Raw genomic sequence first — 14841 nt, 5'->3', positions numbered from 1 at the left:
AGTTATGATGACTAAGAAAAGTTTGATGAATGCCTTTGTTTTTTGTATCACAGTCATTCCTTGATAACCTATGTATTCCCTAGGAACTGAATACTCACTCCCTTGTAACAAAGAAAAATGATTTAGCAGAACAATTGATACAATGACCACCTCTGAGAATGTATGAGGCATTCTGCCACCAGGGGCTCCTCTGCTGAAAAGAGAGAAGTATCTTTTATCTGTTCTCTGGGGCCAAGATTGGTTACTCTAGTTACTCACAGTTCATCTTCCTTTCAGTGTTCTTTTAATTTCCACCATCTTAGACATTGTATAGTTTGTTTGTTTTCTGGTTTTGCTTATTTCATGGTGCATCAATTCATACAAATCTTCCCACATTTCTCTGTATTCTACATGTTCATCTTTTCTTTACTCATGATAACTTCCCCTTACCATTGTATTTACCATCATGTGCTGTTTGCCATTGTATACCATTCCATTACCAAATTACCATTGATTGACAATTTGACATTCCCAAGATCATGAGCACCCACCTATTTTGTTTCTAATCTTGTCTACTAAAAATAATACTGGTATGAATATTTTAATGTATGTTGGACCATTTTTTTTGTTCTTCCCTCCTTTGGAGTATATGTCCAGTAGTGATTGATATTAATTGTATTAATTGATTATTTATCAGGTATTAATTGATTTATTCATTTTGTTTGTTTAATTCTAAATTATTTTCCATGGCAGTTGGAATAATTCACAGCTACCTACATATAACAGTGTACCTAAGGTACTTATCTTTCCATTAATGACCATTTGTGGATGTTCTTTTTAGGAAAATGATAAGCATGTGAATTTTTTCCCTACATATATCTGTGACATTGATAATGAAAACCGATTAAATGAAAATGTGATGGATATAATGTGAGAATAATATAGAAAATCATAAAACTTTGTGGGAATACATAGAAGCACTAACTATAAAAATGTGAGACCAAAACTTGGAAATGACAACAGGAAAGCAGATCAAAGGTGCTGAGAAACAGTTCAACAGGTGCAGTCTCTGAAAAGGAATATTGGGCAGGCCAGAAAGATGAAGGACAGTGCCCCAAAGAATAACAGACTTATTAATAGGAAGCATCTTCAGTAATTTGTCACAGAGCAAAGGTAGCATGAAATACAAGTCACCTTCTGTGTATCTCCTCTAACAACATGGTGGTCCCCTTGCCTAAAAATCCCAGGTGAGTTGGATCTTAAGAACCAATCTATCCCCTCCTTCTAACTGGAGGCAGATTTCATCTGAATTATTGTAGGTAAATTACTATCTCTCTTGCTCCTGATATTCACAGGCTCTCATTTTCTGTTTGTCTGGTGAAGCCAAGTTTGCTCTTGACCAATGGAAGTTCCTTCCACATTAGAGACACATAGTGGAAGAACAGAATAATCCCCCAAATGGATTAGTTCTGAATTTCAAATTTTGGGAATCTCTTCTTTCTTCCAGAATCCTTTGGCTCAAGTAACATTGAGCAGCAGACGTGGCCAGTGGACCTTCAGCAGTCTTTCCTCCTGTTGCCAAGAACATCTAGCAAAAAACCATCACTAAATTATCTATAAGATTCTGCAGCAATAAAGGACCGTGAAAAGAGGCTGACCATGTCTTCATCCTCCTGTACTGCAGTGATGTTGATGATGATAGCCCATAAATGACAGGTATATAACTGGAATCAAGGTTAGAGTTACCTAGGTATCATAAAGGCATAAAAGCATTGAACTTCGGTTAAGAAGAAACATCAACACTGACAAGATAAGGAATATTTATTACTCAGGTGTCTTTTGCAAATTTCTTTTTGCTTTAATACAGCTAGAGTATATCAGTTTAAGATACCAGGAGTATAAATCAGTGACAAAGTATTAGCTTCATTGAAACCATAGTGCCCCTTAATGTACAGGTTATGAAATGGTGTATCACAAATCATATCATTAAGTCATCCTTTTTTTTTTTATTAATGTAGGTTCCTTCCACATTGGAGAGATCCCATTTGCTAACAATATCCCTATTTTCCTGCCAAATGTTATAGTCATGACCACTGATAAGAGCTCCATATTTGCCATCTTTGGTGGGATGTCCCTCCTGAACAGCGTCCATATATGCCTAAAATTGCTGATGACAGTTATGAGCTTTTTTGCCTACTTATCTGTGTGCCTTCTACATGACCCTAAATTAGGCCTTAGAAGGTATAGCATTTAATAGAGATTCTGGGCACAATATACCTTCTCACAATTAGTAGAAAGTGCTGTTTTGTAATTAAAGGGTGAAGTGGGGCATGATGAACATATGGAAAAGGAGACCCTTAATAAGTGATGGAGCCTTCAAAAGAAATTGCTAATTAGTATGCATTTGATGTGCACTATACCAATTTTAAGACTTTGCCTTGAATAAATTGCTATGTTGGGTGTTCGAAGGAGTGGTGAGATTAGCATTTACAAAGGGGGCAATTTTCTGTCTTCTTGACTCTGTTAAATGGAGGAAATAACTTCCAAGACTGGAGCAGTAGTTAGCCCATCAATCATTCTCACAGCTGGAAACTGGGGATCCCAAATGCTGAGATCAGTTAATCCGTCAGCTAATAAGTTCATAGTGGCACCATATGGCGCAGGGCCACTCCACACTGGGGCAAGGACAGAACTGTTTACACAGGCATGCTGCTTTCTCAGGTAGCTCCCTGCTGACAAAGCCCTTTGTTCTGAAGGATCAATTTACTTTGCACAGTAAATTGACTGAATTGATCAGTTCAGAGCATATAATTGTTAGCTAATCCTTTGGAATCATGTCCCATCCATATGGGAGGCACAAAGAGGTGCTGCTAGTGGCCTAGTTCCTTGCTCCATCCCAGAAGCTATTTTCACTGGACATGATGGACCCCGATTAATATGATCAATAGGTAGATGTGTGATCTGTATTGACTTCAAATGACAGAGGACCCCCCCTTACTCTCAGAAAGGCTATATAAGGTATCTTGGCACTATTGGAATCATAACCTGACTCGAGATAAAAACTGGGCCAGTTCAAGCAATTTAACAGCTGAGCTCCTTTCCTCCTATACTTGCCCCAAATGACCAAGAGGTGCTGCTATACCCACAAATCAAAGCAGGCAGGTCACTGCCATTGGTCTCAAAGTTAACCCAACCACTAAAGATAGTGAAAAAAGAGAAGAGAGAATAGAGCAGAGGAGAGGAGAGAAAACAGATTCAGGAATTACACGGACAAAATCAAAGACTTAGAAAATTGAGGCAGAAACACAATTGTTAGGCACCCTGAAAAAGTGACTAAGCATATTCACAGCTATGCCTATGGATGGGAAACTACATCAGAGACTTTCATTGCAAATTAAAGCAAAAACCCCTGCTCCCCCTTACACCCTGTGAAGTGGTCTAAACGCCATAGCTTTATTCTATGCATGTGTTTGATCTGACTTTGTGTTTTTCTACTCACATACAAAATAGATGAAGAATAAATAAAAATTTATAAATTCAGACAACTGAGATAAACGTTGGACATGATTTCCTTAAACCAAAGGTTTTACTTCAAGAGCTAGTGTCAATAGAATCATTTCACATCAATGGTTTGAAAAGAAAATTGTATGCAATGGGCACAGAAGCCATTTGGAGTGCTGGGAGGACATTTTCTTATTAAACATCTGAACAGTAATGAATTTTGCACTACGAAGCCAAGAGTTTCCACCAATTAAGTAGATGGTGATTTCTTTCATTTTTACTGACATATAAACCTCTAAGAAAGGGATAACCCTAGTGGAAACGACAACTTATCTTCATTTCAGCAGTATGTATGTATTTTGAGCAAGCCCAGCTCTTTAAAGCTACTCCTTACCTGGTAGGACTGCCTAACCAAACAGAAAGGTAGATAGTTTAAAGATAGCTTTTACAGCAGATTCCCAAACTAATTCACATATATTATCAATTTATCTTCCTAGGTTCCTATGTTTTCAGCATTTTTTTCCAGTGCAGATTTTAATTTCTGGTCCATTACCACATCCACAATTCCCAGGACTCTGCAGGTTTGGGAATTGCGAAACCAAAATGCTTTTGTCTGTTTTATTTTAGGAGATGTTATTCTGAGAATAAGACAAAATATGAATAATGCTCTGGAAGAAAATGGGAAAAAAGAATTAGAACTTCATATTTCTGACTTGTAAAAATAAAGGAAACAGAAAAAGTAAAATAAAATATTTAAGTTTTGAAAGAAAACTTCATAAACATGCTATCACCAAAGCTAGTATTTTTGCAAAAGGAGACATCTTGTGAGTGTTTATCACATTAAAATAAACATTTTTTTATGGAGGCACATTCTCTCATTATAAAACTGGATGTGAGACAACTTCATAGATTGTCTTAACTCTTTCTATTCACATTGGGCATGGTGACACACTCCTAAAGTCCCTGTACCCAGGAAGGCCAAGGCAAGTGGATCAACTGAAATCAGGAGTTACAAACTACAATGGGCTAAGCCAATCTGATTTATGCACTAAATTTGGTATTAAACGGGATGAGTCCAACATAACTAATGTGGTAATATGTTTTGCATGACTGAACATATATAACCTATATTAAATTGCTTACTTTTGGGGAGGGGGTAAGTGAGAGAGGGAGAGAGAGAATTCAGAACAAAAAAATATTTTTAGTGAATGTTAAAAATTGTCTGTATGTGTAACTGGGTAAAAAATTTTTTAAAATTAAGAAAAAAACCCCATCATGAATCCCCCATATCAGGGTATCACCAAATTGCCTAAATATAGATGAACCAGTCAGGATTAGAAGCAGGAGATCAATGCTTCCATGACATACAATAGTGTGAGTGGGACCCCGAGTGCCGCTGCACTTCCACCTTGGGCAAGAGAGAAACTTATCTTTAAAAAACAACAGCGACAACGACGACGACAACAACAATAACAACAACAAAACCTCTTTCTAGTAACACAGCTGCCAAGCATTGCTTATTGTTCTAAATGGCACCTGGTGACTTGAAGAAGCTAATTTACACTCTTCTAGAGTGAATGTGAATCATCATCACACTACTCTGTTCTTAGTTGTATCTATTCCCTTTGGAATGCCCTTTCACCTCAACCTTCTCTAGCACTTGTGGGGCAGCAAAATGGGTAGAGTGCTGGACCTGGAGTCAGAAAGACTTGAGTTCAAATCAGCCTTAGACATTTACCAGCTGTGTGAACCTGGGAAGGTCATTGAATGTCTATCTGCCTCAATTGTCTTCATCTGCAAAATAAGGATAATAACAGAACCTGCCTCCCCAAGATTATTGTGAGTATAAAATGGGAGACAATATTTGTAAACTGCTTTGCAAAACTTAAGGTGTTATATAAGTCCCACCTATTATTATTATTCTGAGTTTAGCTTATTACAGCATCAAAGAATTGTAATTTAAACTAAAAGACAAAATATACACTCATTGAAATATATCCTTTATTCTGCGTGGTTATGGTTTTTTCATATGATGGGATTTAAGGAAATATTAATAAATTCAGGAATCTTAAAAAGATTAAAAATCATATTTAAAACTTTTTCCTACACACAAAAACTATGTTGGTGGCTATATAAAATGAATTTCCATTATTATATTGCCTTGGAATTTCAGCATTTTTTTCCTTTATAATATGTAAACATATGTGATTCCTCTCATTGTTAAGCCTGAGAGGCATAATCCTAGACTTCTTTATAACTCAAATATTTGGAAAAACAGAAAATGTATCTCATTGATACTAGTATGTCAACTTCTTAGAAGACTCTCTTGTCTCAACATCTGCAAAGAGGCTTTAAAAAGTGTTATGTGAATGTTCAACATTTTAAAAACTTCTTTTAATTAAGAAAAATGATGGGGGCAGCTAGGCGGCACAGTGGAGAGAGCACCAACCCTGGAGTCAGGAGGACCTGAGTTCAAATTCAGCCTCAGACACTTGATACTCACTAGCTGTGTGACCCTGGGCAAGTCACTTAACCCCATTGCCTAGCCAAACTAAAAAAAGCCAAAAAACAAAAACAAAAAAAAAATGATGGCTTCAAGGGGGGGAAAAAACCCCTTTTTTCCTTCTTTATCATCTGACCTTTTCTGTCTGTTTTCCATGGATAGGTCAAACAAAACTTCCTTATAAAGCTACCATATCTTATTATGGAATATTTCCTTCCCGTATCCATGTGGAAAGGCACATTGCATCCATTTTCTTGCCAAACATTGGAGAAATGATTATTCAAGGCTCACAGATATACACCGTTTTTAGGAACTGTCATAGGGTGCTCATGAAGGCCTTTGGAATTCCAACTGTCCTGGGCAGATAATAGCTAAGGTGCTACAGTGGGGCCAGGAATTAAGCTAAATTTTTTGTATTAGGGCTATTTTTGCCTACCTGTGTCAAGAAGCAATCACTACCCAGCTGTCACCCAGTTCCTGACATTAAAGAGCTAAAGGCCTAAATTTTAGAACCCTTAATGGTTCTACCCTTTAGAATCCTAGGTCCTATCCTAGCAGGAAAATAAAAGTGAATTATTCAAAACCTGAAGAATTATATAGAGCTTTCAACTGAGGTCTGATAGCTTATTGGTGGGGGGGATTACAAGATCTTTTTCTTGCATTTTTGCTGGGTTTATTATTGTTTGTGGTTTATTGTTGTTATTCAGTCATGTCCGACTCTTTTGACCCCATTTGAGGTTTTCTTGGCAAAGACACTGGAGTGGTTTGCCATTTCCTTCTTTCACTCATTTTACAGATGAAGAACTGAAGCAAACAGGCTTAAGTGACTTGCCCAGTGTCACACAGCTAGTAAATACCTGAGGCCAGATTAGAACTCATGAAGATGAGTCTTTCTAACTCCAGGTTCTATACTCTATCTATCCTGTACCATCTAGCTACCTTGTGGTCTATACAGCCCCCAACCCTTATGCCCAACTTTTCAGGGTTTCCATGATTAGAAAAGCCAATGAAACTGAAATGAGTCCACTTTGTTACTTGTTATATTTTTTTGTTTAAAGTTTTGAGGGTCTGTAAAATCTAAAGAGTTTTAAATTGAAAGCTAAAATTGAAGCTAAGGGTTGATGGCTAAAGTCATTTTTTTTTTTGATAATCTATGTGCTTAAATTGTCCGTTTAATCTCTATTCTCAAAATATTGAGCTATTTTAATATTACTCACCTGGGCTATTGGAAGTGAATTGTACTGTCTCTTGGCAAGCTTTTGGTTCTAAAAGCCAAACTTTAAGTAAAAGCCAGATACTAGATTTCACTGCATAATTGTCACCACCACATAATTGCTGTGCCTTGCTTTTTCATTCCAAAAATTGGTTTATAACCTTTCATTGTGTAATCATCACATGGTATTGTAATTCTGTTTGTCAAGCCACTTAAAAGGTAAACAGGGCAGCAATGAATTCACCAGTGGTATATGGATAGACATTTATCTCTCGTGCATTGCAAGCCAAGAGCCTAGAATTCTCAGTGCTCATACATCGTCAGTATTCAATTTTAACATATATTCACAAATATTCCATGCATTCTAATCTTGCAACAAAGACAGTTTAATAATAAATGATTTTGAAGTAATACCAGCACAACTTTTAAAAGCTTCACATAATGGTCGCACTCCACTTTTTTGAAAAAAAATTGGCATAAAATTTGTGATGATTATGCAGTAAAATATGGTAGCTAACAATCACGAAGTGCTCCCCTGACTATAGTATAATGCAATGGCTATATCACAAGACTTAAGGTTATCAGGGGTGGGGAAACTGGGACCTTGAGGCTATATGTGGCCCTCTAGGTCCTCAAGGGCAGTCCTTTGACTGAATCCAAACTGTTCTGTGAATCCAAACTGTTTTGTGAAGTTTGGCCTCAAGGCCCCAGGTTACCCACCCCTAGAAGGGAACTAAATTTAAGTCCTGGCTGTGACTTCTTTGTTACCATGACCAAATCACTTACCTTGTCTGAGCCTTAATTTCTTCATCTATAAAATGCAGATAATTATACTTTCACTGCCTCCCAGGGGTGTTGAAAGAAAAACACTTAGTAAGCCTTTAACTGCTAAAGAGAGACACTGCATAAAGTGAGAGACAACATGTAGTCAGGAGAACTTGGATTCAAATCCTTTTTTTCAGATATTTCCTAGCTGAGTGACCCTAGACAAGTCATTTAATTTCTCTCTTCCGCAGTTCTTTCATCAAAATGCAGGGGGGAGGGTTCAGGGGTGACTTAGTAACCCCATAAGGTCCCTTTTAGATTGAAATCTATGATCAAATGAAATATGGGTTATTGGTATTGTACGAGACACAATGTCACAAAAAAACCCTAAACAATATATTCTCTCAGTAGGTTTATATTCCTTCCAACTCTATCCAAGAATAACATTTGGAAACAAACTCAAAATATTGACATGGAAAATTATTAGGAATATGACTAAATCAAAGTCTTCTTGCCTCTACTTTCTGCCCTTCTCCAATTCATTATTCCTACCACCATCAGACTAATCTTCCTCGTGAATAGTCGCATCACATTCCTCTATGTGGAACTCTTCAGGGTTCAGGATTCAATATCCTCCACGATCTGCTATCTTTCCCTTATCCCTTACTTCCTATTATTCCTTTCCATGTACTCTACACTTCAACCAAATTAGACAACTCTGTACTAGTTTCTCACTCCTCTTATCATGCAATGTGCTCTCACACATTAATGCCTTTTCATAAATTGATCTCTGGGCTCTGAATGTCACCCTTTCCCCTCTTTGCCTATTTCACTTCTGCCCCTTCTTCAAAGCCCAGATGAAATGCCACCTTCCACTACTCTTTCCCTGATCCCCTTGGTCAATATTAGTCATCTTCTTAGACCTCACAGAGCACTTCTTTTTTAACCACAGGAAATCTTAAAACTCCTTAAATGACCGCAAACTCCACCCAAAATCACATAACAATCTTTTAATACCAACATTCTACTATTGTTGCTATATGGCTATAAGATAAGCAACATGACAGTTTCAAAAGAGTTGAAAATAAATAGCCCATGTAAGGCAATGGAGAGATACATGGTAGATGTGAACAGACTAGAACCTAGAACCTGTAACATATAACCTATGATGAACATTAATAAAAACAGGGTCAAAAGGAAAATGTAAGCTATGAAGAGAAGATGGGCTGGTGAGGGCAAGGGATGATGGATGGATAGCTTATCCACTGTGTTGCTAAAGGGAATATCCAAAATGATGAAATCCCAGCTCCATCTATATACTTGGGTAGCAAGAAACTCTCTAATGCTCTTATGTACTTGTTAGTGCACTTACCATGTACTATTTTACTAGCTCTCTGTTTCTGCCTTGTCACTCAAATAAACAAGCTCTGCAGAGGCTTAATATAATGGTCAACACAATGTAGGAGTTCAATAAATGGTTTGTTGAATAAATGGAACGGAATTAATAAATCATATACACTATTCAAGTAAAATTTCATCAAGTTCATTGAAGTGGTTAAACATCACTTGAAGATTTTCCCACTTCCTGGATCCTCCCCTTCCCTGAGGTATGAAAGATTCATTCAACAATTGTATGACCTCAGGAAAATCATTTGACCACTCTGGGTCTCAGTTTCCCCTCCTGTACATTGAACGGATCAAGTAGTTTCTAAGGTCCCTTCCAGCCGTAACATTCTGGGATCCATGATCTTTGTGATCTGTGAGTTACTCTTCAGATGATATGTTTGCCATGGCAATGACTATCCTCCAGGGTTCCAATGGCTACTAATATGATGAAAAATGATGATGTTCAGGAAATAAATTTTAAATGAAAGGAAAAGGAAAGAGAGTTTTATTACTCCCATTGAAATTCAGGATATGGGTCTGTATGAGATAGTTTGGGCCACTCCCTTTTTCTTGGTACACAGCTATTCAGAACTGGTCAGGGAAACAGGAAGTTACTGCTGATTCATTGCCAATGGTGGTCTGAGTCATGCATTTTGATTGAGATGAAATAAAGGAAACCAGAAAAGGCTGATTAACACTAAAAATATATAGCATTCTTCATCAATTGCACAAAGAAATGTTGAAAGCACATTGAAAATGATGCTCACTTGTAAAACAAATTTTAAAAAATAATTAAAAAATAAAAGAACCCAAGAAATTAAATGTATGTTCCAAGGCCTAGTGGTCCATCAATAGCAAGAAAAATAGCATACCTCTTTGCACATGAGATCATATCTTTGAATTCCCTGTCTTTGGTTTATGATTGGTCAAACCTTAATATTGTCTTTAAAAAATGAAGTCTTATTAGTTTGGTTTTTTTATGAAAGAAAAAGACACAGAATACTTCACACAATTTTATTACCTATGATTGTGAAATACAGAATTCTAAATAGGAGAAGGTCTGAGTCTGGGGGGAAGAGGGAGGATATGTGAGAGTTTAAGAATAATTGCCCCCCAAAAAATAAGATGTAGATGAAACACAGTTAACATATATAACAGTTTAATTCAAGGTGGGTTAAAATTGCTATAAATTTTCCTACATAAAAAGTAAATAAATTTTGTGTAGAGCAGTGCTTAACATTTTTATCTAATGAAAGCCTTTTAAAATAAATGATGCAATAGCAACATTTTAAATAATAGTAAATGCCTTTCATATTCATATCATTCTAAACATGGAGGAGATCTAAATCTGTTAGAGCCCCAAATAAATTCTTACAGAGGAATTCCACAAATCCCTCAAAAATAGGACTTTGAATAGAAACTCTGACATGTTCCCACTGAGGGAGACACACAAAGCTCTGCTAGAACAAAGTAGGCAGTCTTTTTTTTTTTTATATAAGGATGGGTGATTTGGGAATTTATATAGTCACTTGGGAACTACAGCTTCTCATTTGTGGACTAGAAATGCGTACTGCTCTTGTCTGACTTGGAGACAATAAGCACAATTGTAACCAGAGGAAAAGGCACCTGTTTTATACAGTAACTCTTGCCATAGACTATTCTGGTCCAGGGGGCAGCTTTGTCAGGCAGTGCAAAGTATCACTTGCACTGATCCCCCATTTTTCTGAGCAGGGAAGAAGAAATTAGCAGCTCCATGGTGGGCCAATGGTTGGACAGGAAAGGCAGTCAAATTGGCAATGATTGCCCCCTGTCCAGTTTTGGGGGCAGGAGAAGATGGGCAAGTTGAAAGGCTTATTCTGCTACTAATCTATGCTTACTCCAACACTCTTAGCAATAGAAATTACCACAATGGTTCAATCACATCTATAAAGTCTTACTCCTGCCCCAGGAAGGGGTGAGAAGTATGTGTGTGGCAGGGGTTGAGGGAGAGCAACAAGCACTTATTAATCTCCAGGAACTGTGCTAAGCACTTTACAAATATGATTTCATTTGTACCTATTATCTCAGTAATAGTCTAACCCTGGAATAATCACATGGCATAATATGGAGGAACCAACTTCTGAAGAAAGGACATCTAGTTGACTAGACATGCCTCGTATTTCTCTTTAGCTGACCCCGTGAGATTTAGGGAATTAGATGAAAATAATCAAGTCCAATTTTTTTGCATGTAAATTATCCCAGAAGCAGTGGGAATGCTTGTGCCTACTAGGGACTGAAATTGAAGTACTATGTAATGATTTTTCTTTTTCTTTTTCATTCTTTCTTTTTTTCTTTTTTTTTTTTTAGAAAAAAAGCACAAGATTGTGAAGCTATGGGAGACCTCCTAGTCAAATACCTCAACTTTACCAAGGAGGAAATCAAGGTCTAGGCACACAGCTACGCCATGGAAGATGTGGGATGAGAAACCAAGTTTTTTGGTTCCATGGCTAGTGTTCTTTCCACTGCTGACTTACCCTCTCAAAGAAAGCCCTGAGTGAAAGATTAAAGGTTAGAACCTGATATGGACTAGTGTGATAATTGCAAGAAAGAAATGATGTAGGCTTTTTCCAAGGAGAAAGATTTGAGTATGAGAAATGGAGGAGCAAGGGATTAAGTGGGATTAAGGGTAGTAATAAACTAATTTATTCATTCATGCACACATACATACACACAAAGAGGATATTGTCAAAACTTTAGTCCAGTGTTAAAAGCTATTTAAAATGGCAGTTTGGGGACTCCATGTACATCATTATGAATACATTGCTGGAAATCACATTCTCAGCCTGTGGAAAGAAGTCACTCCTGGTCCCTCTGTAGTGAATTCTTAACTGAAGTCAAGGGCTTTACAGCTGAAGTGAGTTAGGAGGAAAAAAAAAGAGTGTTGTGTGAGCACCATGATCTTCACTCTTCTCCTTGTTGCAGTGCTAGGCACTTGAGCTAATTTGTGAGTACAGTTTCCGATGAACTGGATAAGGAATTTTGAGATAGGAAATTTAAAATTGAGAAGGGGTGAGCAGATTTAAAGGGTTCTTGATGCTTTGTTGTGAAGATGCTCTTTCTTCATCCTTTAATCCCTTCAAACCCTCTTCCCTTTCACATCCCATCCCACACATATATATAGTGCAAATGATATATAAACAAATAATCTTTTTTTCAAAATTATAGATGGCACCTATCACAATGGAAAGGAAGGCATTTGTTAAATACCTATTATATTTCAGGCACTGTGCTATCCTCACAACAACCCTTGGAAATAGGTGCTATTATTATTATCCCCATTTGATAGTTGGGGAAACCAAGGCAAATAGAGGTTAAGTGTCTTGCTTAGTATCGCACAGTTAGGAAGTTTCTGAGGCTGGATTTAAACTCAGGGTCTTCCTGACTCCAGGCCCAACATTCTAACCACTGCAGCACCTAGCAGCCTGCTAAGAGAAAACCTTTGTTGCACTGGATTACTTATCATATAAGAAATATTTTTAACAGATGATCATGTCACTTAACTCATGCCTTAGTACAGAAAAAAAATTTTGTTATATTATTTCAATTGAATGAGATTTTAACTATGTCCCAAATACTTAGATACTTTAATGGTTCTCTGATATCATTAATGTGGATTTTCCAATAGTATTAGTCCCAACTCAACCATGGTTTCTCAATCTGTATGACATTTCTTCATGACCACTGTAAATCCTCCACAGGATACTATGGGTCCTTCCTCCAGATTTCTTGACATTTCAAGAAAACCAATGGAACACTTGGTCATCTGTCAGTTATTTCTCAGTTTTGTTACTTAACCTGGACCACCGCTAATCAAAAGTCTCTCTGCTGATATCCTTTCTATCATGATATCCGGTGTCCCAGATGTCTTGGGGCAAGCGGGAGAAAAAAATCCATTACGATATTACTAATTCATAAACCAATTCTTTTGAACCTTCTTAATTACTTTAGAACATAAATCCTGAAACTGTGTAAGCTAACACTCCACATAGATGACATCTGGAAGCAAAAACTCTACCCAACTACCTTGCAAATCAAGCGCCATGTCAACAAAGGCTCAGAAACTTTAAAGCAAGTATGCCAGAATCTGAAGATGTTCCCTTTTCTTCAGAACTCAGAGAACCACATACAGATTATTCAAAATTTTCCAGATAGCGGCACTTACGTGTTTGCAGTTTGGAAAACTATTTGGACTTATCTGTTTTCATTTTTTTCCCTTTCACTCAAACATTTGCAGAAATGATAAGGACAAGATAAAAGAATTAAAAAATGAGTTGAAAATTGGAAGATTAAATACTACTGGAAAGTTTGTGAAGGAAAAACCAACAATATAATGCATCCTGGCAGCTAGCCATCTGACTCATTTTATGTGCTCTCTTTTTCTTGTTAGAGTCTCTAGAGGGCAACAGCTACACAGGAAATGGGGTGTGACTGAACTAACTCCATAACGTCGCCATCTTGATGTAAAGTCCAGAATGGTAATGCTAGAGAAGAGCAGTGGGCTCAAAAGACTCCAAATGATCTGGGAACTTCTCCAAATTTCTATTTACAGCATTTCATTGGGAGCTGAAAATTGCAGTTGGCTTGTATTTTGAAGGCAGAAAATAGAAGAGTTGCCTCAAGTCGGTACAGTGACATGAAGTAAGTCTGAATTAGCAGAAAGGTAGTTCTGTCTCTTTCAGATTTGGAGGGTAGGCATAGAGGGTGAAGATTGCAGAATACATACACACACACACACACACACACACACACACACACACACACACACACACTAGTGAGGCTTGGAAAGGGAGGGCAATAGTACCTCTATCACATCTATTCTCTTCTGGGTTTCCTGCCTTCCTGTTTTGCCAAGTCCTGCCTTCAAAGCATGATTCCACCCCTGAACAAAGACGGCCCTTGGCTGGTACAACATAGCTGGACTGTCAGACTCTGATTGACTGAAAAGTTACAAGTCAGTCCTGAGCAAACAATAGAGCTTGGTGACCTTTAATGCCCTCTGTGGGTTGTCTAACCCCGTCCTTTGTCCCCTCTTGCCTTTAGATTTGGATGTATTACCTAGAGATCCTTCAAAGCCACACTATCGCTTTAATGTGTCTTCTACAGAGGACAATGTACAGAGATTGCTAAGTGTAGATCCATATTTATGTTTTTCAGACCGCTGAGATGAAATAATAGTATCACCCTATGTTCAAGCACATGTACATATGTATCTATATAAAGATATATATGTATAAGCACATACCTGCATATTATATATAATGTACATATATAAATATAATACATATGTACAAACATACATAAACATTTACTCTTTGGTTTTTCATCTCATCACTGGATAGGCTCAATTCTTTCCCACTGAGATCCAAAAATATAGTACATATTAAATCATTCTGAAAGGTTTTCTTAAAAATTTCTAGTTTGCATAGTACATAGCAACAAGTGACCTGTTAAATGA

General features: G+C 37.2%; 1 long non-coding RNA gene across 4 annotated transcripts in view; it reads left to right on the top strand.

The window, feature by feature from the left end:
* The window catches only part of LOC110222866 (uncharacterized), an 80677-nt gene extending 68694 nt beyond the window's left edge, over positions 1–11983 (top strand). For all 4 annotated transcript variants that reach the window (XR_013486115.1, XR_013486118.1, XR_013486117.1 and 1 more), the window contains 2 exons: positions 1487–1695; positions 11694–11983. This is a non-coding gene — a long non-coding RNA (uncharacterized LOC110222866). The remainder of the gene's footprint in view (positions 1–1486; positions 1696–11693) is intronic.
* Positions 11984–14841: the final 2858 nt, after the last annotated feature.

The sequence above is a fragment of the Phascolarctos cinereus genome, unplaced genomic scaffold, assembly GCF_003287225.1.
Source record: "Phascolarctos cinereus isolate Bilbo 61053 unplaced genomic scaffold, phaCin_HiC Scaffold_4;HRSCAF=312, whole genome shotgun sequence".
NCBI classification, from domain to species: Eukaryota; Metazoa; Chordata; class Mammalia; order Diprotodontia; family Phascolarctidae; genus Phascolarctos; species Phascolarctos cinereus.
Note: the sequence above shows the minus strand (reverse complement) of the source record. Positions and strands in the feature narration are given on the sequence as shown.